The sequence below is a fragment of the Podarcis melisellensis genome (assembly GCF_964234715.1).
Source record: "Podarcis melisellensis genome assembly, chromosome: Z".
Lineage (NCBI taxonomy): Eukaryota > Metazoa > Chordata > Lepidosauria > Squamata > Lacertidae > Podarcis > Podarcis melisellensis.
Genome location: NC_138547.1, coordinates 10,866,856 through 10,892,651, shown reverse-complemented (window position 1 = coordinate 10,892,651; position 25,796 = coordinate 10,866,856). Strand labels below are relative to the sequence as shown.

Sequence of the window (25,796 nt, the reverse complement as noted above, 5' to 3'; positions counted from 1 at the left end):
GCTGGCCACATGACCTGGAAGCTGTACACCGACTCCCTCAGCCAATAAAGCCAGATGAGAGCCTCAACCCCAGAGTCGGTCACGACTGGACCTAATGGTTCCAATAATAATAATAATAATAATAATAATAATAATAATAATAATAATTTTTATTTATATCCCGCCCTCCCCAGCCGAAGCCGGGCTCAGGGCAGCTAACAACAATCAAATAATCAAACAATCAAATAATCACACATTCTAAAAATATTTCATTATAAAAATTAATTAAAATCAAATTGATGGCAACCAATTAAGCAAAATTCTGCGCAGGTTGCCAGAGGAGGGAGTCAGGCTGCACCCTGACCAAAGGCCTGGTGGAACAACTCTGTCTTGCAGGCCCTGCGGAAAGATGTCAGGTCTCGCAGGGCCCTAGTCTCTTGTGACAGAGCGTTCCACCAGATTGGAGCCGCAGCCGAGAAGGCCCTGGCTCTAGTTGAGGCCAGCCTTTACCTTTACCATTAACTTTCTGCACACTATCACTCAGTTCTGGACAACTGAGTACTTGAACTTTAAAAGCCCATTGAAAATGTGTGCTTGAACTTTTATGATTAATATAAATAGGTGGAGGATGGTGCTAGATTCTCTGCAGAGCTGTTGACCTGCCCCTGCTTTCTTTCATTTGTTGCAGTCTGAATGGAATAGATTTTATGCCCTGTCTTTCAACCGGTTTGATGCTTTTGTTAATTACAATAACAAATTAATCAGTAGGTGTGTTGTTGAATAAATAAATTATCTTCACAGTTTTTAAATTCATTGTTAGTTTCGAAAAGGTGATCATATTTGGAGAGCCTGAAATTATACCCAGGTATCAGTAGTAGATGCTCTGCTGTGTTTCTAGGTTTGTCCCTTGCTAAGAAATATCACCATGGTGAAATTTAAAAAGATGAGCTGCCACCAGTACTGTGGCATTCTTGGTTTTTTGGAACATTTGACAATAGTCAAATAATATATTTGATTGTTCAGCTGACTTCTCTGTGGTTTCAATGCCATTGATCATGTTACTCTTGTGGATAGGTTCTGGGATGGGGATTAGAGTACTGCATTGCAGCTCTTTTAATTTAATCCATGTGTGGTAGTGAGATTTCTGAAACAGTGCCTGTACACAATAATCAACTGGGGTGAGGGACAATAAATAGAGACTCAGTCCATGTAAGATAGATGTACTGTCGGCAGATGGTTCGTCTGCCTTCTTAAGTAATATTCAATATGCTTTGGATGTAGTTGTACTGTCCCTAAAGGAACTGGTTTGTAATTTGTGGGTGATCTTAGATCAAGCACTATTACCTGAGGCCCAAATGGACATTATGGCTGAGTATCTTTTGTCTACCCACTGTGACCACTGTCTGGTTGGAAATTGCCTTGCAGTAATGCATTATGCATTAGGCTACCTTTGAGGAAAGCTCCAGAAACTTCAAAATAAGTCAAAATAGGGCAACTATGTTTTTAATAGGTAAATATGATTTTTTCATGCCACTGTTTCATCATTTTCACTGCCTTCCAGTCTGCTTCTATGTACAATTCTAAGTTATGGTGGCTGGTTTTTTTATTGTCATGTTTCATACAGAATGGATATTGATATAAGCATATACAAAATGCAATAAGAAAAGTGTGTGTAACAAATAATAAATAGAAAAAATAAAGAGGGGAGGTGAAAACCAGGAAACAACTGAGAGTGCAATGCCATATACAACTATTACATATAAGAAGAAAAAGGTCAGTCCATATTGTTCCAAATAAAGCCTTTCCACATAATTATTCAGTTAACATAGGAGAAAAAAAACCTACACCATATTGAATAAAAGTGGTCTATTTTTGAAGAACCAGTACAGGCCCTCCATTTGTGTGTCAAATTTTCTGACAGTGCAATGTCCCATACTTTCCCTAGTCTCCTCTCGTGAAGGAGGTGAATTGGATTTCCAGTGGGAAGCCACTGACATTCTGGCTGTGGCAAGAAGCATAAACACAAGAGATTTATGCATGATGGGTGTGTTGGTACCATGCTCCAAATATAGGAACACCCAGGCTAAGTCTATGGACAGTACCTGATCGGTGGTGGTGGAAATATGTAAAAAAAAATCCAGAGAATCTCTGAGTCCACAGAATTTCTGAACTATATAGCAACCCAACCACATTATGGATTGATGGAGTCGGGTCCAATGCCATCTTAACACTGTTTTAAGTGTGGCTTCCTGTATTCTATAGAAATCATTTGAAGTGGGAGTTTAGACTACAGTGCTTCCTGTACTTGTTGCTCTAACCCAGGCAGTTCCAAAGTCCGTCTTGGCGGCCTAATCCTGCCTGCCGGTCGGTTTAATCCGGCGCCTGTGGCAGTTAATTTCCTGGGGTAAAATCCTAAAAAAACCTCAACAACTCCAATCCTAAAAAAAGGTATTTTGGCCCCCACGACCCTTCACTTCATCAAATTTGGTCCTTTTTGAAAAAGGTTTTCACACCACTGCTCTAGCCAAAGACCCAGATCACTCTCCCATAATGACCGTAGCCCCTGAGAAGAGCATGATTCTGTGTTAAGTATAATGCAACATATATAGGAAACCATGCCCTTGTTACTTGAGGTTTCTTTGAGACAAAGTGATTACTGGTACCTTTTCCTTTGCGCAGCAAGAATGGAGCAAAGGAGGAGACCTGTATTAGTTGGAGCTAGTTGGGCAGGGTATCTTTTAGTTTTCCCTTTAATGAAGTTGCTGAAATAGGACGGCCATTTAGGCATAATATCTTTGATGCTACAGTTGCAATCGAAATTATTCAACCCCCATTGCAAATCAGGTTTATTATCAAAATTTACAGACTTTCAGCTGTTTTCAGTGAGCAAATCAAACAAAAGCAATTGAAAAAGATCAACACAACGGATGCTTCAAGAGATTTCCCCAAATCTGGCTGAAATTGCAACTTATACTGGCTTTTCCAGTCTCACTATTATTCAGCCCCTCCATGGCAAGCATATTTAGTGCTTAGTAGAGCAGCCTTTTGCTGTTATGACCTGCTGCAAACAAGATGCATAGCCAGAAAGTAGCTTCCAGCAGTGTTCCTGAGGAATCTTAGCCCATTTCTCATGAGCAATAGCCTCCAGTTCAGTAATATTCTTGGGTTTGCGTGCTGCAACCACCTTCATCAAATCCCTCCAAAGATTTTCTATGATGTTTAAGTCAGAACCTCCCAGGACTTCTTCTGCAATCAAGGCTTGGTGGAATTTGAGGTGTGCTTGGGATCATAGAATCATAGAATCATAGAATAGAATCATAGAATCATAGAGTTGGAAGAGACCACAAGGGCCATCGAGTCCAACCCCCTGCCAAGCAGGAAACACCACCAGAGCACTCCTGACATATGGTTGTCAAGCCTCTGCTTAAAGACCTCCAAAGAAGGAGACTCCACCACACTCCTTGGCAGCAAATTCCACTGTCGAACAGCTCTTACTGTCAGGAAGTTCTTCCTCATGTTTAGGTGGAATCTTCTTTCTTGTAGTTTGGATCCATTGCTCCGTGTCCGCTTCTCTGGAGCAGCAGAAAACAACCTTTCTCCCTCCTCTATGTGACATCCTTTTATATATTTGAACATGGCTATCATATCACCCCTTAACCTCCTCTTCTCCAGGCTAAACATGCCCAGCTCCCTTAGCCATTCCTCATAAGGCATCGTTTCCAGGCCTTTGACCATTTTGGTTGCCCTCCTCTGGACACGTTCCAGTTTGTCAGTGTCCTTCTTGAACTGTGGTGCCCAGAACTGGACACAGTACTCCAGGTGAGGTCTGACCAGAGCAGAATACAGTGGCACTATTACTTCCCTTGATCTAGATGCTATACTCCTATTGATGCAGCCCAGAATTGCATTGGCTTTTTTAGCTGCCGCGTCACACTGTTGGCTCATGTCAAGTTTGTGGTCAACCAAGACTCCTAGATCCTTTTCACATGTACTGCTCTCAAGCCAGGTGTCACCCATCTTGTATTTGTGCCTCTCATTTTTTTTGCCCAAGTGCAATACTTTACATTTCTCCCTGTTAAAATTCATCTTGTTTGTTTTGGCCCAGTTCTCTAATCTGTCAAGGTCATTTTGAAGTGTGATCCTGTCCTCTGGGGTGTTAGCCACCCCTCCCAGTTTGGTGTCATCTGCAAATTTGATCAGGATGCCCTTGAGTCCATCATCCAAGTCGTTGATAAAGATGTTGAATAAGACCGGGCCCAAGACAGAACCCTGTGGCACCCCACTAGTCACTCTTCTCCAGGATGAAGAGGAACCATTGATGTGCACCCTTTGGGTTCGGTCAGTCAGCCAGTTACAAATCCACTGAGTGGTAGCATAGTCAAGACCGCATTTTACCAGCTTCTTTACAAGAATATCATGGGGCACCTTGTCAAATGCCTTGCTGAAATCAAGGTAGGCTACATCCACTGCATTCCCTTCATCTACCAGGCTTGTAATTCTGTCAAAAAACGAGATCAGGTTAGTCTGCCATGACTTATTTTTCAGAAATCCATGCTGACTATTGGTATCATAGCATTCCTTTCTAGGTGCTCACAGACTGTTTGCTTAATGATCTGCTCCAGAATCTTCCCTGGTATTGATGTCAGACTGACAGGGCGGTAATTATTTGGGTCCTCTCTTTTCCCCTTTTTGAAAATAGGGACAACATTTGCCCTCCTCCAGTCTGCCGGGACTTCTCCTGTTCTCCAGGAATTCTCAAAGATGACTGCCAGTGGTTCTGAGATCACATCTGCCAGTTCTTTTAATACTCTTGGATGCAGTTCATCTTGCCCTGGAGACTTGAATACATCTAGACAACAGGATCATTGTCCTGTTGGAAGTTCCAATGGTGCCCAAGCTTCAGCTTCCTCACAGACGGCATTATGTTTCCTCCTAGGATTTCCTGATACTTCAATGAATCCATCCTGCCTTCCACACACTGCAGGTTCCCAGTGCCAGTGGATTCAAAGCAGCCCTAGAGCATCACTGAGCCACCAACATGCTTCACTGTAGGCAGTGTGTTCTTTTCAACCTATACTTCATTCTTCTTCCTCCAGACATAGCGCTGACCATTGGGGCTGAAAAGTTCCAATTTTTTTTCATCACTTCACAGAATCCTAGAATCTTAGAGTTAGAAGGTCCCCTAGGGTCATCTAGGCCAACCCCCTGCAATGCAGGAATCTCAGCTAAAGTATCCATGACCGATGACCATCCAACCGCTGTTTAAAAACCTCCAAAGAACTAGAGTGCACTACCTCTCGTGGGAGTCTGTTCCACTGCTGAACAGAATCCCAAAACTTCTGTGGCTTGCTTATATGATTTTGAGCATATTGGAGCTGACTTTTATTGTGCGTTTGGGACAGTAGTGGTGTACATCTTGGAGTTCTGGCATGGAAACCTTCTGTGTTTGGTACATGCCTTACTGTGCTCAGTGAAACCTCAGTGCCAGCTGCCAACAAATCTTACTGCAGCTCTTTTATAGTAACTCGAGAATTTTTCCCAGCCCGCCTTCTCAGAAATCTGGTTGCCGCCACAGATAGCTTCCTTTTTCTGTCCTGTCCAGGTAGTGTAACCACCCTTGCTTTAACTTTGACACTCAGCAAACTTTTACACGCACCTCATAGAGGTGCCATATGTCCTCTTTTTCTGTGACATGACCTCTTTTTCATAGGTATGTAAAATAAGAGTTGTCATAGTGATCCATAGTTAAAAGTAAAAGTTGGCAAATGTGTCCTCTTTTTTGCTCTTCAAAATATGGCAATCGCACATTAAATGAGTTGTATTTAAGTCCTCAATAGTCGTGTAGTAGGTCATTAAACATAAATGTTTTAGTTTTGTAGCATTCAAAGCAGACAACAGTGTGTCTTGGTACTTGTCTCTTGGTTTCTTATTCTCTATGTGCCTGTTCAATGTCAGGGAGAGCAAGGCAGGGGTCTGTCTTCAAACTGTCAAACCAACTTAAAATAAAAGCAATCATACCTCCCCCCTCCTCTTTTTTTGGAATCCCACATAGTTAATCCCCCCCTTTATCTCTATCCAATTGAGCTGTAAACTTTAAATCTAAATCTTCAATTGCAATTTTATGTGCTTGCAGCTTTTTTGGGGTGCTTAATCTGGTTAAGATTACCGTAGGTAACATTGCAATCTTGTTTTCAAGTGAATGCAAAGCAGCTGCCCAGGCTAAAGCCTGTCTTTATGAATAAACACTTCTGAGTCTTTTTCACAGCTCTGAGTAATTGGTAGCTTCCTGCTATTCAAGCTTTAATTTACTTTTCAGGCCACACAAGCCCTGCAGCATTACCTTTCAGGAGGTGTACTTAGAAAGGTGAGGAATAGTGATTTTGCAGTCCTTCAGAGTGATTTCATTCCCAAGAGTGCTGAAGACTTGAAATCAACCCATCATTTGACTCTGCAGCAAGCCATGCCCCAAGTGATAGTTTAAAGCCCTAAATGACTTGGGGCTAGGTTACTTGAAGAATTGATATATTCTCCCAGACCTTGAGATCTTCACCACAGGCCCTTTCCCAAGTTTCTCTACCCTGTAAAATGGGATGAATAGCCACTGGGGCAGGGGTGGATGTTTGTGGAGGCACCCTGTTTATCAAATGTCTTTCTCCGAGAAGTTTGTCTGACATCTACATTTTGAATCTGTACAGGTAGGTACATTCATTGTTTCTAATGGATTTACCATTGTTACTGGCAACAGGAAATACATGTACCTAGTAATACATGTACCTAGTATTGAGATTCACCAAAGAGGGAATATTTTGTTTTGCTGTCCGTTATTCAGTGTTCAAAGGCACACAAGTAAGTTAGAACAAGGAGGTTGTTAACTATATTTATCTACACTACTATAAAAGCTCCAGTGGTGCTGTTCATGAAAGCAGTAACTTTTTCAGTTTCTCACTTTTGATAATAATTAGCATATAGGGATCTTCTTTGTTGCCTTTGCTGTCTTCAGATGGAAACCTCAGTGGTTGTGATGGTGGGCACAGTAAGGTCATTCCAGTTCCGTCCCACCCCACTTCACCAGGAGTCACAAGTCTGCATCTTGTCCACACTCAGGACACATGAACACCAGCTTGGATAAGGAGGTTGCCTGCTCACTAATAAAATTCACACAACAATTAAGGGAGTTTCACATAAAATTTAATACATGCATAAGAGAAAAGGAGCTGGGCTCTCTAAAGAGAATTTTCTTTAAAGAGAATAAGATCCTTCCAACTTCTCCATCTCTTTTTACCAGTATTAGAAATTCCCCAGGTGCCAGGTGTGTTTTGTGACTGGTGTAGATCCAACTGCAACCACGTGGGGATTTCTGGGTGCTTGGTTGGTGACTGACATCTGACTGGCTGTTCCAACTTTCTTAAACAGGTACACAGAGGAACATATTTACTGCATTTATATCCCACCTTTTTCTCCAAGGAGCACATAGTTTACTCCCCTCCTCAATTAATCCCCACAAAGACCCTGTGAGGTAGGTTAAGAGGCTGTAATTGGCCCAAGTAAGCTTCATGATTTAGTGGGGATTTGAACCTTCATCTCCCAGGTCCTAGTCTGACACTCTAACCACTATACCACACTGGCTTCCTAGAGTACTTCTGCTATGGGGCAGCTATATAAATTAAGTAGGTAAATAAGTATGGAGAAAGCAAATGTCTCTTTGAGAAGGCTCTGAAATATTTTCCTTGAAGCTTGAATTTGTTTTAATTTGGATTGTTTTATTTGCTGTTTTAATGTATTGTAAGCCACTTAGAGATTTTTTTTCTTTAAAATATAAAGTGGGAGAAATGAAATGAATAATGATGATGATTATAGGAATAATAAATCCTACCATTTAAAAAAAAAGGCACCTAGACATTCTGTTCATTCATATCTCAATTTCTAACACTGCCTATTACCACTGATGCCTCACTATTTGTTGTGCCTCTGTTACCACTTGTGCACACATGAGTTTCTGTTGGGGGGTGTGTGTGTGTGTGTGTGTGTGCGCGCATGTGAAGGAACACCAGTTAACCAATAGGCATTGACAATGTAATGAACATGGGGATGACTGATGGAATAAAGAGTCTAGGTAAAACAAAAGACATCCTTTTTGAGGCATGTAGGCGAGCAATTAATTGCCCAAGGCAATTTTTTTTATTCATTTATTTCCATCCAACCATTCTAGATTGGCAAACCTTACAATACAAACTTCTCAAGTTGACTTACAATATCCCATAAATCAACTAATATTTAATAATAATAATATGCAGAAACACTGCAGCAATTAAAAGCCTTAGTTAACCTATCAAAAGTTATTAAAAGTCTGAGAAGCCAAAACAGTTTGTACTTGATGCCTAAAAGCTGTTTGATTCAGCATCAGGTAAGCAGATAAGACAAGGGAGTTCTGCAGATGTAATTGGTTCATGCCCTGTTCTTCATTAACCAATTACATCATCCCACTAGGTTTGTATGAGGAAATACAGTATAGTACTTGAGCAAGCTGTAATGCTCTGTGGTAGATGTTGTATGATTTATAATTGCAATTTTATTGGTTTAATTGTATTTTTTCACATCGTGTTTTCTTCTATTACAATGCACATTCCATAATATTTAAATTACAATACAATAAAATACCATGTAAGAAATAAAAAGCAACTAAAATACAATTAAGAATCAATATGAATCAATATGAATTTTTAACGTGGGTCATCTGAATGAGTGTTCATGATCCACAGTTTAGGAACTTGCTCCTTATAATTTGCATTTGTATATCTGTTTGCCTGATGACATTGCAAGATTTTAGTTGTCACTTTATTAGAACTGAAATATGCATTTCAAATTCTCAGGGTCCAGCATAAAAAAATATAAGTATATTGATGATCTGATGCCTGGAATCTTTACATCACTGATAACATTAGCCTACCATACAGCTGGACATGGGTGGCACTGTGAGTTAAACCACAGAGCCTAGGACTTGCTAATCAGAAGGTCAGTGGTTTGAATCCCCATGACAGGGTAAGCTCCTGTTGCTGGGTCTCTTCTCCTGCCAACCTAGCAGTTCGAAAGCACGTCAAAGTGCAAGTAGATAAAAAGGTACCGCTCTGACGGGAAGGTAAACGGTGTTCTGTGCGCTGCTCTGGTTTGCCAGAAGCGGCTTAGTCATGCTGGCCACATGACCTGGAAGCTGTACGCCGGCTCCCTCAGTCAGTAAAGCAAGATGAGCGCCGCAACCCCAGAGTCGGCCATGACTGGACCTAATGGTCAGGGGTCCCTTTACCTTTACCATACAGCTAGATGTACTGGTAATATTCATACAGCATATTTTGTCTCAAATAAAGCACAAATAAAACAAATAAAATACAGTCACATCTTACACAGGGGTTTAGTTCCACATATGCACAAAAATCACACGTACTCAAACCCTTGGAGCCATGCTGTAGCTAGTGGGGGGAGAGAATCCCCAGTGCTCCTATAGCTGCACACCAAGCTCTTTTTAAAAGCTCTTTTTGTGGCTGGTATCCCAAGCATGATAAAAGGCTTTAAGCTCTGCCTTGCTTGTGGCCAGTTAGGCACGCTGGCTCTGGAAGGCCAGGGATACTTGTGTGAGATCTCACATGAGTGCTAATGGCCCCACAAGATCTCATGAGAGCGTTGTAGGTGCTGAGAGCCTTGCCCTCAAGCAAGGTGGAGAACTTAAAAGCTCTTTCCATGCTGGGCAACCACAAGTCAACCAGGTAAAAAAATGAGCTTTTAAGCTCTCCAGCCTGCTTGGATTTAACTTGTGCAATTTCAACAAGCCTGTCTTCAACGGCATATGGTTGAAATCAGTCAAATTAAATGCACATAAGATGTGATCATACCGTATAACAATGTTAATCATTTTTGTAACTTTACAGAGATTTTTAAATGTTGGCACGATCAACATTTAGGCAATAGTTCTTAACAGTATGCAATTATTCACCCTATCAGAAGTCATGTGAGGCTACCACCCTTGCTGAAGCTAAGCAGGTCTGGGTCTGGTGACTTCCAGGGAAATGCTGTATTTTTCCATCTATAGGATGCCCCCATGTATAAGCCACCTCCTATTTTTGGGAACTCAGATTTAAGAAAATGGGGCGAGATGACCCAATGTATAAGATGCCCCCTAATTTTTGACATTATTTTTTAGGGGGGAAACCTAGTCTTATACACAGAAAAATCTGGTGGATGTAGGCTGACTAAAGAAAGATGAGGTGTAAATGAAATAAAGCAAATAAACAAGTTTAAGAATGCAACATTCAGTTTCAGCACTTATTCAAAATAATGACACTAGCAGCAGAAACCATATGCTCTAATTCAGCTAATTAGGCAAGCTATTTCTTCAGTACATTAAACATTTGGATGCCTTTAAAATTCTGTTTTGATAAGCTTTATGAAAGTTAACATTAAGGTGTGCCTTACATTTCTAAAAAAACAAAAAACAAAAACACCAAACAGTAATGAGTTGTTATTGGCATTCTTAGCAGTATTACTCACCTTCATTGTAAACATTGTGAACCATTTTCTTCAAGCTAATTCCAACAGAACTCCTCTCTTGCACAGTTCTTGGCTCTCATAATAGGGATTATGCTAGTCTGTTCATTTAATATAATGCAATATGTATTAATCATTTCTAAAAATGAGTTGTTTTTTTCTAAACTAAAAAGCCTGTAAAGTAAGGTTACCAGACATCCCCGTTTCCCAGGGACAGTTCCCAGATTTACAAATCAGTCCCCTGACAAAATCCTATCATTCCTATTGAAGTTGAAAAGTGCCCCCAGGATTCATTGAAAAAAATCTGGTAACCTTAGGGAAGGTGCTTCAAATTATTGACCATGTTGCCTGCTGTTTTCTGTACCATTTTTGGATATGGGCCATTCTGAATTGTACACAAAATTCCAAATACAACTAACTTTTCTGTAGATTTAGAAAGTTATGATATTGACTGTCTTAATTTTCAATCCCTTTCTTAATCATCCCTAGCATGGCATTTACTCCTATCACTGCCAGTGCATTCTGAGTTGATGTTTTCATTGAGTTATCCACTGTGATCTCTTTCCAGATAACTCATATGCTTCATAGAATTACTTCAGCAATGCTCTGTGATTTAGGCAAGAATTCTCCCCATATTCTGTATTTGAAAAGCATACTGCGATCATAGTGGTTTAGCTAAAGCCACCTAGTGAGTTTATGGCTGATGAGATTTGAATTAGGGACTTCTTGACTCACCCTGCTAGCTACTCTATATTATACCAGCTGATCATATAATAACCTTTACAGTGCTGCTGCTTAAACATTTCCTCTTGTCTATTGCTGTGGACTTTGTCAAATGGTTGGGATTATAGCATGGGAATCCACTGTGAAATGTGCAGTGATTTACATTTTGCTACTCCTAAGAGCCCCTTCATGGATCACTGCCTTGCCGTGGCGAAGGGGCTTGAATAACTCAGAGAAGCTATGAACTATGCCGAGCAGGGCACCCAAGATGAACAGGTCATAGTGGAGAGTTTTGACCAAACATGATCCACCTGGAGGAGGAACCGGCAAGCCACTCCAGTATCCCTGCCAAGAAAACTCCATGGACAAAGACAACAGGCATATAAAAGTTATGACGCTGGAAGATGAGCCCCTCAGGTCGGAATGTGTCCAACATGCTACTGGGGAAGAGCGGAGGACAAGTACAAGTAGATCCAGAGCTGATGTAGCGGCTGGGCCAAAGCTGAAAGGACGCTCAGTTGCGGATATGCATGGAAGCGAAAGGAAAGTCCAATGCTGTAAAGAAAAATATTGCATAGGAACCTGGAATGTAAGAACCATGAACCTGGGTAATTTGGATGTGGTCAAAAATGAGATGGCAAGAATAAAAATTGACATCCTGGGCATCAGTGAACTAAAATGGACGGGAATGGGCGAATTCAGTTTGGATGACTATAATATCTACTACTGTGGGCAAGAAACCCGTAAAAGAAATGGAGTGGCCCTCATAGTCAACAAAAGAGTGGCGAAAGCTGTACTGGGATGCAATCTCAAAAATGATAGAATGATCTCGATACGAATCCAAGGCAGACCTTTTAACACCACAGTAATCCAAGTTTATGCACCAACTACTGGTGCTGAAGAAACTGAAATTGACCAATTCTATGAAGACTTACAAGACCTTATAGAAGTGACACCAAAGAAGGATGTTCTTCTCATTATAGGGGATTGGAATGCTAAAGTAGGGAATCAATCAAGAGATAAAAGGAACAATTGGCAAGTTTGGCCTTGGAGATCAGAACGAAGCAGGGCAAAGGCTAATCAGTTCTGTCAAGAGAACAAGCTGGTCATCACAAACACGCTTTTCCAACAACACAAGAGACGACTCTACACATGGACATCACCAGATGGGCAGCATCAAAATCAGATTGATTATATTCTCTGCAGCCAAAGATGGAGAAGCTCTATACAGTCAGCAAAAACAAGACCTGGAGCTGACTGTGGCTCAGATCATCAGCTTCTTATAGCAAAATTCAAGCTTAAACTGAAGAAAGTAGGAAAAACCACTGGGCCGGTAAGATACAATCTAAACCAAATCCCTTATGAATACACAGTGGAAGTGAGGATATAACAGATATTCTAAATGAACAGGAGAGGGGGCTTGATCAAAGGTGATTTGGTACTGATAGTACAACCACAACTATTTCAACAGAAAACACTGTGGATTAAGAGGCAATTGAACATTCTTGTGCAAGTTATGCAGGTTCAGTATGCATCAGAATAAGTATCAGTTTTTGGAACCAGAATAAATATCAACATGCTCTAAAGCAGTCTTCCCCAACCTTATGCCCCTCAGATGTTTTGGAGTATTACTATGGGAAAGCTGGCTGGAGCTTATAACCTAAAACAGCTGAAGGGCCCCACTATGGGGGAAGCCTGGCCTAGGGCATCTTTTTTAGCATTCCCTGCCTAAGGAGCTATTCAACAGTTTGGCTCCACCTGCTGTACTGTGTGAACCTTACCAGAACTGTATTCTGAAATTTAGAATCTTCTGATGTGAGTTTCCAGCTTCGCTTCTTTTTCCTTGTGTAACAAATACGTTGTGTGCCAACAGTAAAGCTGTAGGAAGAACTATGATTCCTTCACACCAAGTAGTCCATGAACCACAGGTCTAAAAACTGGGCGGTCATTACCACCTGGAATACTTAAATAGGCTAGCTTTTTAAAAAAGAAAAAAAAGAAAAAGCCCACAACCATAGTTGATTATTAGCCATGGTAATATTGGTAACTAGTAGTTTTCATTAAGAAAGCTCCGTAACAGCTAATGATTTTACTAGGGTCAAAGGCTATCAAAAATAGTACCCAATCTTTAAATGAGGTCATTGATACTTTGTTGATGGATTATAGTATCAACACCATTTAAAGACTAGCATCTTTGGAGAGATGAGCGCTGACAGATGAAGGGTGGAAAGTATTGTTTTAGATCAGGATTTCACCACAATGGTTGATAAGTGTCAGTAGGCCAAACATGGAAAATTTGGGTGGATAATGTACAGATGAACTTTGGCTTTTGAACAATGTTAACCATAATGAAAACCCAAAAGACAATGGGTGGTATTTGGTGCTAGTTCTACAGATAGTAAACTAATTGAAGATAGTGGACCTGACCAAGTTAGGTTCATCAATTTTAGCGGGGCTACCCTGAGTAGGAGTAGCACTGGCTTCAACCAGGTTTTGCATAGTCCTGAATATTTTTCAGTGATGCTTCCCAAAATAATTTCAACACATTACTGGATCTTCTCTGGTCAAATTGAGTTCTTATGGGTTCTAACTGGGCAAAAAGTATTAAACTTCTGTCTATGGACTCTTCTGTTCCCTTCCAAAACAAACATTATCTTTTTAAAAACCCAAACTTATCTGAGTATGTTATATACTCAGGGCTTTTTTTCCAGCCAGAACTCACCAGAACTCAGTTCTGGCCCCATCTCAGATGGGTGCCATTTCCAGTATAGGAGAACAAGAGAGGGGTTCATTGTGGGTTCTATCACCTCTAGAAAAATAGCACTGGATGTACTTAATAGGACAGGATAAGGTGCAGCACTTTAGTAAATTTCATTTTAACAAGTAATTCTGCATTCTCCTGATTCACAGAGCAGCAAATTGTCTGTAGCTCTAGAAATAAAGCAAAAAATTCTCTTGCGTTTTACAGAGCCTCTTGTCACCGGCACTGCATTTTTCTCCCACCTCTTTCACAGTTGAGAATATAGTGCCACCATAATGCGCATACTAATATCCATATTTTGAGAATGCAAAGAAAAACCATACAGAAAAGTCCCCGTTTGGTTTATTTGTTCTGGTGATATATCATAGAAAATTATGCCTCCAGGAAATTTCCCTTAAAATTATTGGACCCCCACGTCTTGCAAAAATAAATACTTGAAGCTCACCATCTCTGTGGAGAATGAGGTTCCAATTTTCATGTTTGGTGGGAGTGTACCATGGTCCATGCCTTTTGGGGAAAAGTTTTTTTATTTGACCTCCAAAATGACTAAACAGTCTATCCCTTCTAATTCAGCACTTGCCTTATTATCATTAGATACGACCCCCAATTCTACCCTTAAATCTAAAGAATTACTGTATTTTTTGCTCCATAGGGCGCACCGGACCATAGGACGCACCTAGTTTTTAGGGGAGGAATAAAGAAAGAAAAAAATTTTTTTTCCCGCCGCGGGGCTGGGGTGGGGGAAGCCCGAGCTGCATTCGCTCCATTAGGATGCACACACGTTTCCCCTTCATTTTTGGAGGGGGAAAAGTGCGTCCTATAGAAAATACGGTAATTTTCTTCCAGTTCACAGCAGCTAGACTAGTTATTCCCCAATGATGGAAGGAAACTTAGAGGCTTGGGTTAATAACATCTGGAGTATTGCTCTATCAGAATCCTCCCATACCATCAGCGACTAATCAAAGTAATCTCCAAAAAAGATACCTTTGACACAATTTGGTCTCCCCTTTTCTCTTTTATTGAAGAACAGCAGAATATTTTAATGTCATCATCATTGCAGAGGTGTCTGTGGAGGGGATATATTGATTGAAAAGGGGGGGGAGGGAGAAAACACTAGATGGAATACCATGTTTAATTAATCCTTGTTAATAGCTGTCAGTTGGCAAGCAGCCACATCATCTATCCATCTTAAGTGTAAAGGTTTTAGAAATTGTGCTAGAAACATGTTAAGTATTATATTTCAAAAATTGGTGGATTGTAAAGTGATTCAGCATAGGCAAGAATATTGTTTAGATCTCCTGGTAGTTTTACATGAATGCTTAGCATGGAACGGTTTTTTAAACATTGGTTTCTAGTAGCAAAACTTCACATTTAATCATTGAATTGGTTAGAGATGACAGATGGAAAATTGTACTTTAAAATGTTTTATTAGTATTAAACAATGCACATATTATCAGATAAAGTAACCTGATAGACCCTGAATAATTGTTGTTCATTGAAGTTGCATTGTACATGGCTTGTTTTCGAGGAAAACAAGCCAACAGGTGTCTGAAAGCTAGTGCAAGCAGTCTGAAAGCTTGTAAAATGATAGATAAAGGCGGACTGCATTCTTCTGAAATCACAGCCAATTATAATAGTCAAATAATTCCATTACAATAGCATCTTAAAATGTTCTCTAACTGCACTATAGTGATAAACTGTCACAGTCGTATGCTTTACAGCCATTTTTATTCCTGAGTTAAGATGCCATTGAAATAACCTCATCTTATTTTCTTTCATCATTTCTTCAGAATTCAGCAACAAAAATAGTAGAGAGTAAAATGCTGACATGACTATGAACACTGAAAGTTTAATTCAAATTTGGTTGGGATCCTTGAAAAATTATCCTCCAAACATATGAGTAAAAGCATGGGGAAATGCCTCATGATACACTAGTCTCTAAAGTAAAAACAGGGCCAACTCATGCAGCTCTTCTGGATTTTAATAGTAGTAGCAGTATGGTTGAAGTACAGTAGTACAGTTGTACCTCGGAAGTCAAACTCCTTGCAAGTCGAACATTTTGGCTCCTGAACGCCACAAACCCGGACGTTAGTGCTCCAGTTTGCAAACGTTATTTGGAATCTGAACGTCTGGTGCGGGTTCCGCAGCTTCCGATTGGCTACAGAATCTTCCTGCAGCTAATTGGAAGCCACGCCTTGGTTTCCAAACATTTTGGAAGTCAAATGTACTTCCAGAACAGATTCCGTTCAACTTCGGAGGTACGACTGTATACTACTACCACCAAAGTAGTGAATGAAATGCTGAATCACAACTGAGGGCATGTTAAAGAGAGAATGTGTCATATGATTCTTTTCTTAAGAGGCAGATAAAATGGATTTTTGTTTGACAGGTAAACAAAACCATTTTGCACATCATGGTGTGAATGAGAGAGATTCAAGGATATGCATGACTTTCCTGCACATGTATCCAGCAGCTGTAATATAGGCTTCAAGCTATGACTCCTCTTTATATATAAGGGTTGTGCAGTGAAAGATCAAGCTTGCATTAACAGTTCTAATAAAAATGTTGCGATGAATTTTGCTTTAAAATAAATAAGTCTCATTTAAATGCTTGTGCATAGTGTAAGTGCAGGAGCTCTTTCAAGTGGCAATGTATTCACTGCAAAAAAATATTTTAAGCTACTGTATTTGCTCATAGCTAGATTCTAGTTTGCTGAAGACAGATTTTTTTCTGCAGAAAATGTGTTTTTTGTCTAAAACTGTTAAATGAAAAGATTAGGGTTGGTTGATTGAGGGATTTATTTAATTGAACCAAGATGTAGCCTTTGCAGTTTTGAAAATAGGAAACTAATCTTAAGCAGTTCATTTTAGTGGGGCTCTCTAGAATGTATTTCCTCCAGCAGCTGTTAACAGTGCTATTCATAGATCACGGTTGGCATTAATCAGTTGTACTGCTGCCATTGCCATAAATCTGTATTTCCAAGCTGCATAAGATTTTGTTACACACTGCACTGGATTTAAATTTAAAGGGGCAAAAAATGTATTGATCTGGTAATCATATCCTTAAACCATTTCTTAGAAAATAGTTCACAAATTTGAAGGACTTGGTCTCATGGTGGGTTTTTTTTGTTACATGAGCAGTTCCTGTTCACTTTGAAGTGCTTGATGTTCAAATTCCAGGTAATTTGCTAATTTTTCCATTTCTTCAAAGCCTTTGCAAATATTTAAAATATCCATATCTAACAATATAGTTGCAGACTCCTTCAAAGAGCTTTCATCCCTTTGAATTATAATTGTGTACTGGTCACACAGTTTATATGTTATTTGATTAATAACATGATTGCTTGCATAATGCTGGATACCAGCCTTCTGCAGAAAGTCTTCCATGGTCATGTTTGCTTCCTCGTCAAATTTCAAATCTATGTTAAGAAAGTCTGCCAGATGTGTCATTATCTCTCTCTCCCCCACTAGTTCAGTATATGCAGAACTTGCTACTGCACATGTACCGGTATATGTACTATCTGTTTCAATCAAATCAAGTTGTTGGTCATTTTGATTGTTAGGCTCAAATTGTGTTTGCTTCTTTTCTTCATAGACAGCAGGTTTAGCACTCTGAATATTTTCTGGTTTGTTCTGGTTTGCAACATTATCTCTATCCATCTGCTCCTGAGATTCTAGTATAAGATGCCACTGTTGATTTCTTTGACTAAGCCATAATTGAGCCATTGCTAGGTCATCTGAAGTAGTATCGTAATAATGTTCTCTGTGAGTGACTAGCTCCAAACATTTGGCACCAACCGCCAGCAGTTTAGCTTTACTATCTTCTGTTACCCAATACTTCTGTTGAAGTTGGACTTTTGGGACTGAGGAGAATTCTTGTGTTGCTTCCATGTTCCTGTTGAGGAAAAGGTGTACATTAAGGCAAAAACTTGATTTATACAAATTCTGATTACTATATAAAACAGCCAATAAAAGGGCTGGGAGGAGAATCATTTTAATTCATAGAATCATAGAATTGTAGAGTTGGAAGGGACCCTGAGGGTCATCTAGTCCAACCCTCTGGCATTCATTCTTTATTCATTGGATTTATATCCTATTTTTCAGCTAGAGTCCTCAAAGCAGCTAACAACTTTTGCAAAACACACCAGGAAGCACATGCTCAAAAGCACAACACAACCAGCCTGACTGTTCTTCTGAACGGGGCAGCTACTCTTAAGTTGGCCCTATAAGTGGGTGGGGATGGCATAGTTTGAGTAGGCCCTGAGGTTGTCTTTGTCTCCCTCCCTCTTTTCTACTTGCTGTGGTGGTGTAATTTGCTTCTTCACTTATTTGACGGGGGATGGGGGGAGCTTTAAACACTTCCTTTCTCACTCTTCTCCTTTTAGCCTGCCACATATGATTTTCCAATCTGTAGGGATGGGGAGAAATTCAAATTCAGTTCACTTTTAAAGGTGTATCTTTCAAATTTGCACCTTTTGAAACAATACGAGAACTGAAATACAGCTGTCCTTTGAAATTCACACTTATCCAAATTTTGCAATACAATTCTTCATAAGAATGTAAGAAGAGTTTGCTGGATCACACCAGTGGCCCTTCTAGTCCAGCATTCCGTTTCTGCAGTGAAAACCAGATGTTTATGTGAAGACTAAAAGCAGGACCTGAGCACAATAGCACTCTCTCCCACTTGTGATTCCCAACAACTAGTATTCAGAAACATATTGCCTCTTGGACAACTATATTTTCAAAATGCAAAAAATGTGCCTAAAAATTAATATATGAGTGAAAATAAAAACATATGTATGGGGAAATTGCTTGCAAAGGGGTGTGTTCATTAGTTAAAATTGCATATAAAATGTGTGTGTTATATTCTGAAAAACATGTAAATTTTATTTTAAAAATGCAGATTGTGGTAAAACGTGGACAACTGAATTTAAAATAAGGAAATTAAAATACCAAGAAAGCTTTGGATTTTCATTAGTTGTTTGGATGATGTCTAAGATATATAGCATTTATTTGAATGATAGGAATAATAAATATTGTGATAGGGAGATGGCAAATTTAAATAAAGATATATTCCAGAGAAGGTGTGTGTGGGGGGTGTATTGTAGTAATTTTATCAGGTTTTTACATTTGCTTTATTTTTGGTGGTGGTTATCTAACAAGTGGCAGTATAAAAGTGAAATTATGCTTAGAAATGTAATTTCTTTCCTCTTAAAATTAATTTTAAGTGCACAACAGAAGGCTAGAATAAAAAATACAGTTCAGTTACTTCTATGAGCTTAGTGGGGATATGTATCCTCAACACCAACCCCCTTTGTCACAAGCAGAAACCCAGATAATTTGAAAAGTAGTGTGTGATATGGAATATGGTCTGCTGTTTAAAGGGAAATAAGTTCAGACATTTCACTGCAAACCCTTGCATATGCCTAAAGTAGTTACTGGACTCCAAATATATATGATCATGTTATAACATGGACAATCAATGTCTAGTGTTCCCTTTTCTTTTTTTAAAATGTATTTTTCACTGAAGCTTTAAAAAAATACACAAAAAAGAATACAAAAATATTATGAGGCCCTAGTATATGCACAGCTCTTTGTTGTCAATTCCCCTACCTCACATCAAACACATGAATAAACAAACATGACTATGCTGTCTTGTTTGGTTTTATCAAACTTTACCTAGGGAAATGGGGGAGCATCCTAATTTTTTCCCCATCTGATATATTCAGGTATGGAAGAAAATATATAGTCGCACAGTCTCCTAAGAATTTGGTGTCAACAGAGCTGTGAAGGATTTTATGTAATATGTGAATGAGTTGTTATCTAAAAATAGCTGCTGATTCCAGAAGCATGTCTGGCATCCTATCCTGAACATGATGATTTTACCCTGAAATATTATGGTTTTATCAAGAAGGCTAAAACTTTGTGATAGTTGTCAGGCATGCCTCCAGCTGTTTTGGGACTGTTTTGGGAGTTGTAGTCCTAAAACATCTGGAGGGCCAAGTTTGGTCATGTCTCGTTTAGGCGAACTGTGATCCCTAACACTGGATACTAAAGGGGGTTCAGAAAGCCCACACATACATTTAAAGAGTGTGTGAGAGAGATGCAGGACCACATGAGCAAGCCTCACACACTTGCCACTGATGTACTTGGGATCACACAATCTTTCCATGAGAAGGGACTCTTGTGTATGAAAATGCATATGTAGAGTTTCTCCATGTGAGGAGGGAATTTTGACCCAATTCAGATCCCCTTTTGTGTGGAGAATCTTTTCACATGTACAGTGGTACCTCGGGTTACAAATGCTTCGGGTTACAAACACTTTGGGTTACAAACTCCGCTAACCCAGAAGTAGTACCTCAGATTGAGAACTTTGCCCCAGGATGAGAATGGAAATCGTGTGGCAGCAGTGCAGCAGCAGTGGGAGGCTCCATTAGTGAAAGCGTGCCTCAGGTTAAGAATGGTTTCGGGTTAAGAACGGACCTCTGAAACGAATTAAGTTCGTAACCCGAGGTACCACTGTACCTTGGTTTGTGCAAAGAACTATATGGCTAGTGCATGAGTGCCTCACAATCTCTTCCCAACCTATATGTTGAGATGCTTAGACAAAGAATAGAGAAAGGCAGCCCAGAATTTGTCAATATGTTCCTTGGCAAACTCTGGAATATTGTTAATGCAGAGCTGTAAAATCATTGGGGATTTAAATGTCTGTATGCTCAACCTTTCAGTTGTATGAACCTGCAATCATAGTTCATAGAATCATCTGAATGCAGCTAGGGTAACCTACATCGTTTAAAAAAATATGCTAAGTGACTCAAGTAAAAGAATTTTGTTGTTTAGTCATTTATTCGTGTCCAACTATTCGTGACCCCATGGACCAGAGCATGCCAGGCACTCCTGTCTTCCACTGCCTCCTGCAGTTTGGTCAAACTCATGTTGGTAGCTTCAAGAACACTGTCTAACCATCTCGTCCTCTGTCGTCCCCTTCTCCTTGTATCCTCAATCCTTCCCAGCATCAGGGTCTTTTCCAGGGAGTCTTCTCTTCTCATGATGTGGCCAAAGTATTGGAGCCTCACCTTCAGGATCTGTCCTTCCAGTGAGCACTCAGGGCTGATTTCCTTCAGAATGGATAGGTTTGATCTTCTTGCAGTCCATGGGACTCTCAAGAGTCTCCTCCAGCACCATAATTCAAAAGCATCAATTCTTTGGCGATCAGCCTTCTTTATGGTCCAGCTCTCACTTCCATACATCACTACTGGGAAAACCATAGCTTTAACTATACGGACCTTTGTTGGTAAGGTGTGTCTCTGCTTTTTAAGATGCTGTCTACCAGGGGTCAGCAACCTGCGGCTCCGGAGCTGCATGTGGCTCTTTTACACCTTCGCAATGGCTCCGGGGTGGATACTAGTGAGGGGAGGAGGCGCATTGTGCGCCCCAACACTCCCCACTGTGGCGGGCGCTGTACTGGCTGTGACGTCGCATGGGGGCGGTGCGTGTGTTAGTCACGCACCGTCCCGACGTCACCTTCCCGCCCGCCCACTACATTGTAAGGGGCATGTACGCTGGTCACTGCATTGAAAGGGGGCATGTACGCTGGTCACTGTTTTGAAGGGGAGTGAAGAACACACCCACAAAAAAAGGTAACTTGTTAATTTAACGTTTATTTCTATGAGGAGGAGTAATTCTGAGGGGTCAAACAAAGAAATAATAAAAAAGTAACAAAAAAGTTATTTTTATAATGACGAGTTTTGCGGCTCCCAGTTTTTTTTTCTTCGGAAACGGGTCCAAGTGGCTCTTTTTGTCTTAAAGGTTGCAGACCCCTGCTGTCTACGTTTGTCATTGCTTTTCTCCCAAAAAGCAATTTCGTGACTGCTGTCACCATCTGCAGTGATCATGGAACCCAAGAAAGTAAAATTCTTTGTTGTTTTAGTTTTCATGGTGGTGTCCAGCAATGTTTGCCTACAACAACTATTAATAAATATGGCAACATTTAGATAAACTGCTTCAAAACTTTTCCAAACCTTCTCTCCTTTAAAGGTGAAGATAGGCAATTTTTCACACACCCTGTACAGAAGTTTCCATTTGTTTTATGCAACTTTATTTTCTTAACTGAACAGCTCATTTTAGCATATATAGTGTTTCTTAGTACTTATTTGCAACTGTTCTTAAGTAGTTCCATACACATATCAAAGGCCTACAATACACCAGCCACCTCCTTTTTTATGCTGCTTTATCACTACTTTTGACTAATAGGTTAATTATGTGGTTCCCTCCATTTTTAGCAAATCGCATTAAACGATCGGAAGAGAAACCAGAGTATCAATATTTACTTTCATTTGAAATGTTTGAAGTGGCCTACCTTGTCATCTGTCTCAGAATGAAAGGGCATGGAAGAAGTTTAGGAGAGTTCCCCCGCCGCACCACTGTTTAGTTCAATTTTTTTGAGTTGTAAACCCAAGTTTTCTTGCCAACAATCCGCTTCCTTCGAAGCAGCATGCATGGATCACCCCCACCCCTGGTTTATTTTTAGTTACTAGTTGAGGCTACCATAGAAACAGTGCATGTGGCAACAGTTTATAGTTACTGTTTATAGATTGACACAGAGGTGCTTTGAAGAACCAGCCCAGTACATTTGGCTGAAATCAATGTTACCGGTAGATAGCTAACCGGGTAGAAACTCATAATTTCTTAACATAATGTATGCTAAGCTAGTGGAGAAGGGAAAGACCTTTTTAAAGAAATATTTTTGTTAGGGTTAGAACTCCAGCTGTTAGTGAAATCAAATCTTGTTAATTGTCTTTTACTGACTGCATTCAAGTATTCCTGATGTAAAAGCCAGACTTCATTAATGGCATCCTGGTGTCATTTGATTGCAAGGGCAAGAGTGGTCTTTTTTGTGCAGCCCTCACAGAACTAATTTAGGCTTGCCAAAGCATTTGGACATGTTCCATGGCATTTCCCCTCCCTTCGCTTTGAACTACCCACCATGGCTGATTCAATATGGCCAAAGGGGGTTTTCTGAGTAGCTCCAGAGCAGTGATGTGGACTTTCTAGAAAATATTCATATGCAAATCAGGGTAATTTGCAGTTTGAAAACTAAATGCTCTAGAGAAGGAGTGGGAAACCTTTTTGTTTGTTTTTTACCCCTGGCAGGCTAGATCAAAAAGTGCTCACCCCTCTGAGCCACTTTTGACAGGTTGGTGAATCCACCCACTTGATATTAGGTGAATCTGAGCCTGCCAGAAGTCAGGAGAACTTGTATTTGGCATCTGTTGATTATTAGTAATAAGTTTATGAAACTGTTTTTTTCCTGGTGGAAAAACAAAGCACCAGAAAATTTCCTTCTCCATATCACTGGTTTAGTAGATGATTAACACTTCTTTGCATAAAGGAATGATGTCTCTGGCTACTGCCCTTAAAGTGCTATGTTTGAAGAGTTATTTTCAGACCCTGACCACTTACACCTGGGACTAGAGTGTCCTTTACAGAGGACAGTCTTATATTTGAATGGCTGTCCAGTTCAAGCTTCTTTTAAATATAACCATTAGGAGGGAGAGAGCAGGGGTTTTTGAAGTTGACCGGCAAATATTAGCACCTGGACAGTAGCATAAGCAGGGATATGGGGCACCTGGTCATAGTCTTGCTCACTATGTTGAGATACAGTGTATTTCTCTTTATGTTGCAGTAATTAGTTCTAAATTTGCATCTGTGCATATAAATTAGCACATGCAAATATTTTGCATATGTGTCCCCATTTGTTTTTGTGATGCATTTACAGTGGTACCTCGGGTTACATACACTTCAGGTTACATACGCTTCAGGTTACATATGCTTCAGGTTACAGTCTCCACTAACCCAGAAATAGTACCTCGGGTTAAGAACTTTGCCTCAGGATGACAACAGAAATCATGCAGCGGCGGCGCGGCGGCAGCAAGAGGCCCCATTAGCTAAAGTGGTGCTTCAGGTTAAGAACAGTTTAAGAACAGACCTCCAGAATGAATAAAGTTCTTTTTTTTGGCAGTGTATAAGTGGCTGCCCAGTTAGGACTTCCAAACTGTGGTTTGGCCATGGTCTCTGAAGAAGACAAACTGAATTCTGGCAGCTCATTTTAGGGCACATTTTCTTATATCATATGCAGGCGCAGTTTGAAACCAGAAATATGTATATAGAGCAGGGGTTGTCAACCTGGTCCCTACTGCCCACTAGTGGGCGTTTCAGGATTCTAGGTGGGCAGTAGGGGGTTCTACGGCACAAGCTGAATCCTTCTTCCATTGAGCACTGGTGGGCGGAAAGGAAATTTTACCAACAAGAAGGATGCATTAGTGGGTGGTAGGTATAAAAAGGTTGACTACCCTGATATAGAGAAATATAGTGTACAATCAGCTCGGGACTTATAGGTGAATGAGAATTGGCAATTACTCACAGGAAGGTACATAACCAGTTAACCCAGTAGGCCAATCCATGTTGAATAAATCTTCATTTCCACAGTTATCACAACATGGCTTTTAGGAACTTAGGTGAAGGGAATAAAGTGGGTGATTATTATTTTTAATCCAGCTGTCCATATACAGATGAAATATCCAAATGAACTGGATGTCAGAAGCATTTTTGATAGGATCATGTACCAATTGCAGTATACATAGTTTGGTTTTCACTGCTGTGTAAGCCAGCTAATTGTGACCATTTATTTGCATATTGCCAAGTCAATGGTAATTTTATTTCTACCCTGATTATTGAAAGTGATATGAAGCTTTCTTACTGCATTCTCATCTTGAAGCATGCTAATTATATTGAGTGGTGACACCTATTGTATTGAAATTTATAAAGAAAATTCAGGAGAGGTCACGCATATCACCCCTTCTACTGCTGATTACATCTTATTCTTTATGTTACCTTATTGTAGCTGGCAATAAGGAGATGGAGAACAGTCTCACAGTAAAATGACCAAACTTCCATAGCCAACTCAGATCAAATCAAAAGTTGAAAAAAACTGCAGTGTGGGGGGGAATGGTCTGTTATCTAAGATCTTACAGGTAAACCAGAAAGAGTACAATATTATAGTTAGAGGATACCACAAGGAAGGTGAAAAACATGCCTTTCCCCAACTAATTCAGATGACATTAAAAAAAATGCCTCCTGGCCCTCTAAAAAAGGAACTGATTATAACATGAGGGATTATAACAAATCCAGGGGAAAGTGGCCTGTACCATCCACTCTGCTCCGACAGATCAGTTTGCTTGTGTGCAGTATGTATGTCCTGCAGATCGAAACCTCAAAAGATCCAGAGATCTTGCAAGATTCTGGCCTTTTATTTGCTCTCATAAAAGGGGAGAGGCTGCTTGGGCAGTAGCCACTGTTCTACTCAGAGGAGACCCATTGAAATTGAGAGACATTACGAACTTAGATACATTCATTTCAATAAGTCTACTCTAAGTGGATCTTTTGAGGATATGGCCTCTTGTCACTGTGAGAGTCATATGCAGTCACATCACTGCTGAGGAAAAAGCAGGGAAGTACCATGAGATGTTTCCTCCTGTTGTGCAAACCTCCCCACTGTACACAAACACCACTGCAAGCTGGGTGAGGGGACAATTTGGCTATGTTGTGTTGAGGCTGGAAGCAGGGATAGATGCTAATGTTATGGAGGCTATGTCTAACCTAAGAGCTAGTAGCACTTCCTTGTTCCCTCCTAGCCTTACATAGTAATTGTACCCAGGAAAAGCAGCAATCAATTAAAAATAATATAATACGCACACACACACACACGTCAGTGCTGCTGTAGATGTGCACCTGGCTTT

At 40.1% G+C, this 25,796-nt stretch overlaps 1 protein-coding gene across 9 annotated transcripts in view; it reads left to right on the top strand.

Annotated features, from left to right (window-relative positions):
- RALGPS1 (Ral GEF with PH domain and SH3 binding motif 1) overlaps nucleotides 1–25,796 on the top strand; it is a 217,422-nt gene that overhangs the window by 8,536 nt on the left and 183,090 nt on the right. Inside the window, exon 1 of one of the 9 annotated variants that reach the window (XM_081896464.1) lies at nucleotides 11,111–11,132. The exons of the other annotated variants lie outside the window; for them this stretch is intronic. The gene's annotated coding sequence lies outside the window, so the exon portion shown is untranslated. Of the gene's footprint in view, nucleotides 1–11,110; nucleotides 11,133–25,796 lie in introns of those variants that run through there. 9 annotated transcript variants of the gene reach the window in all.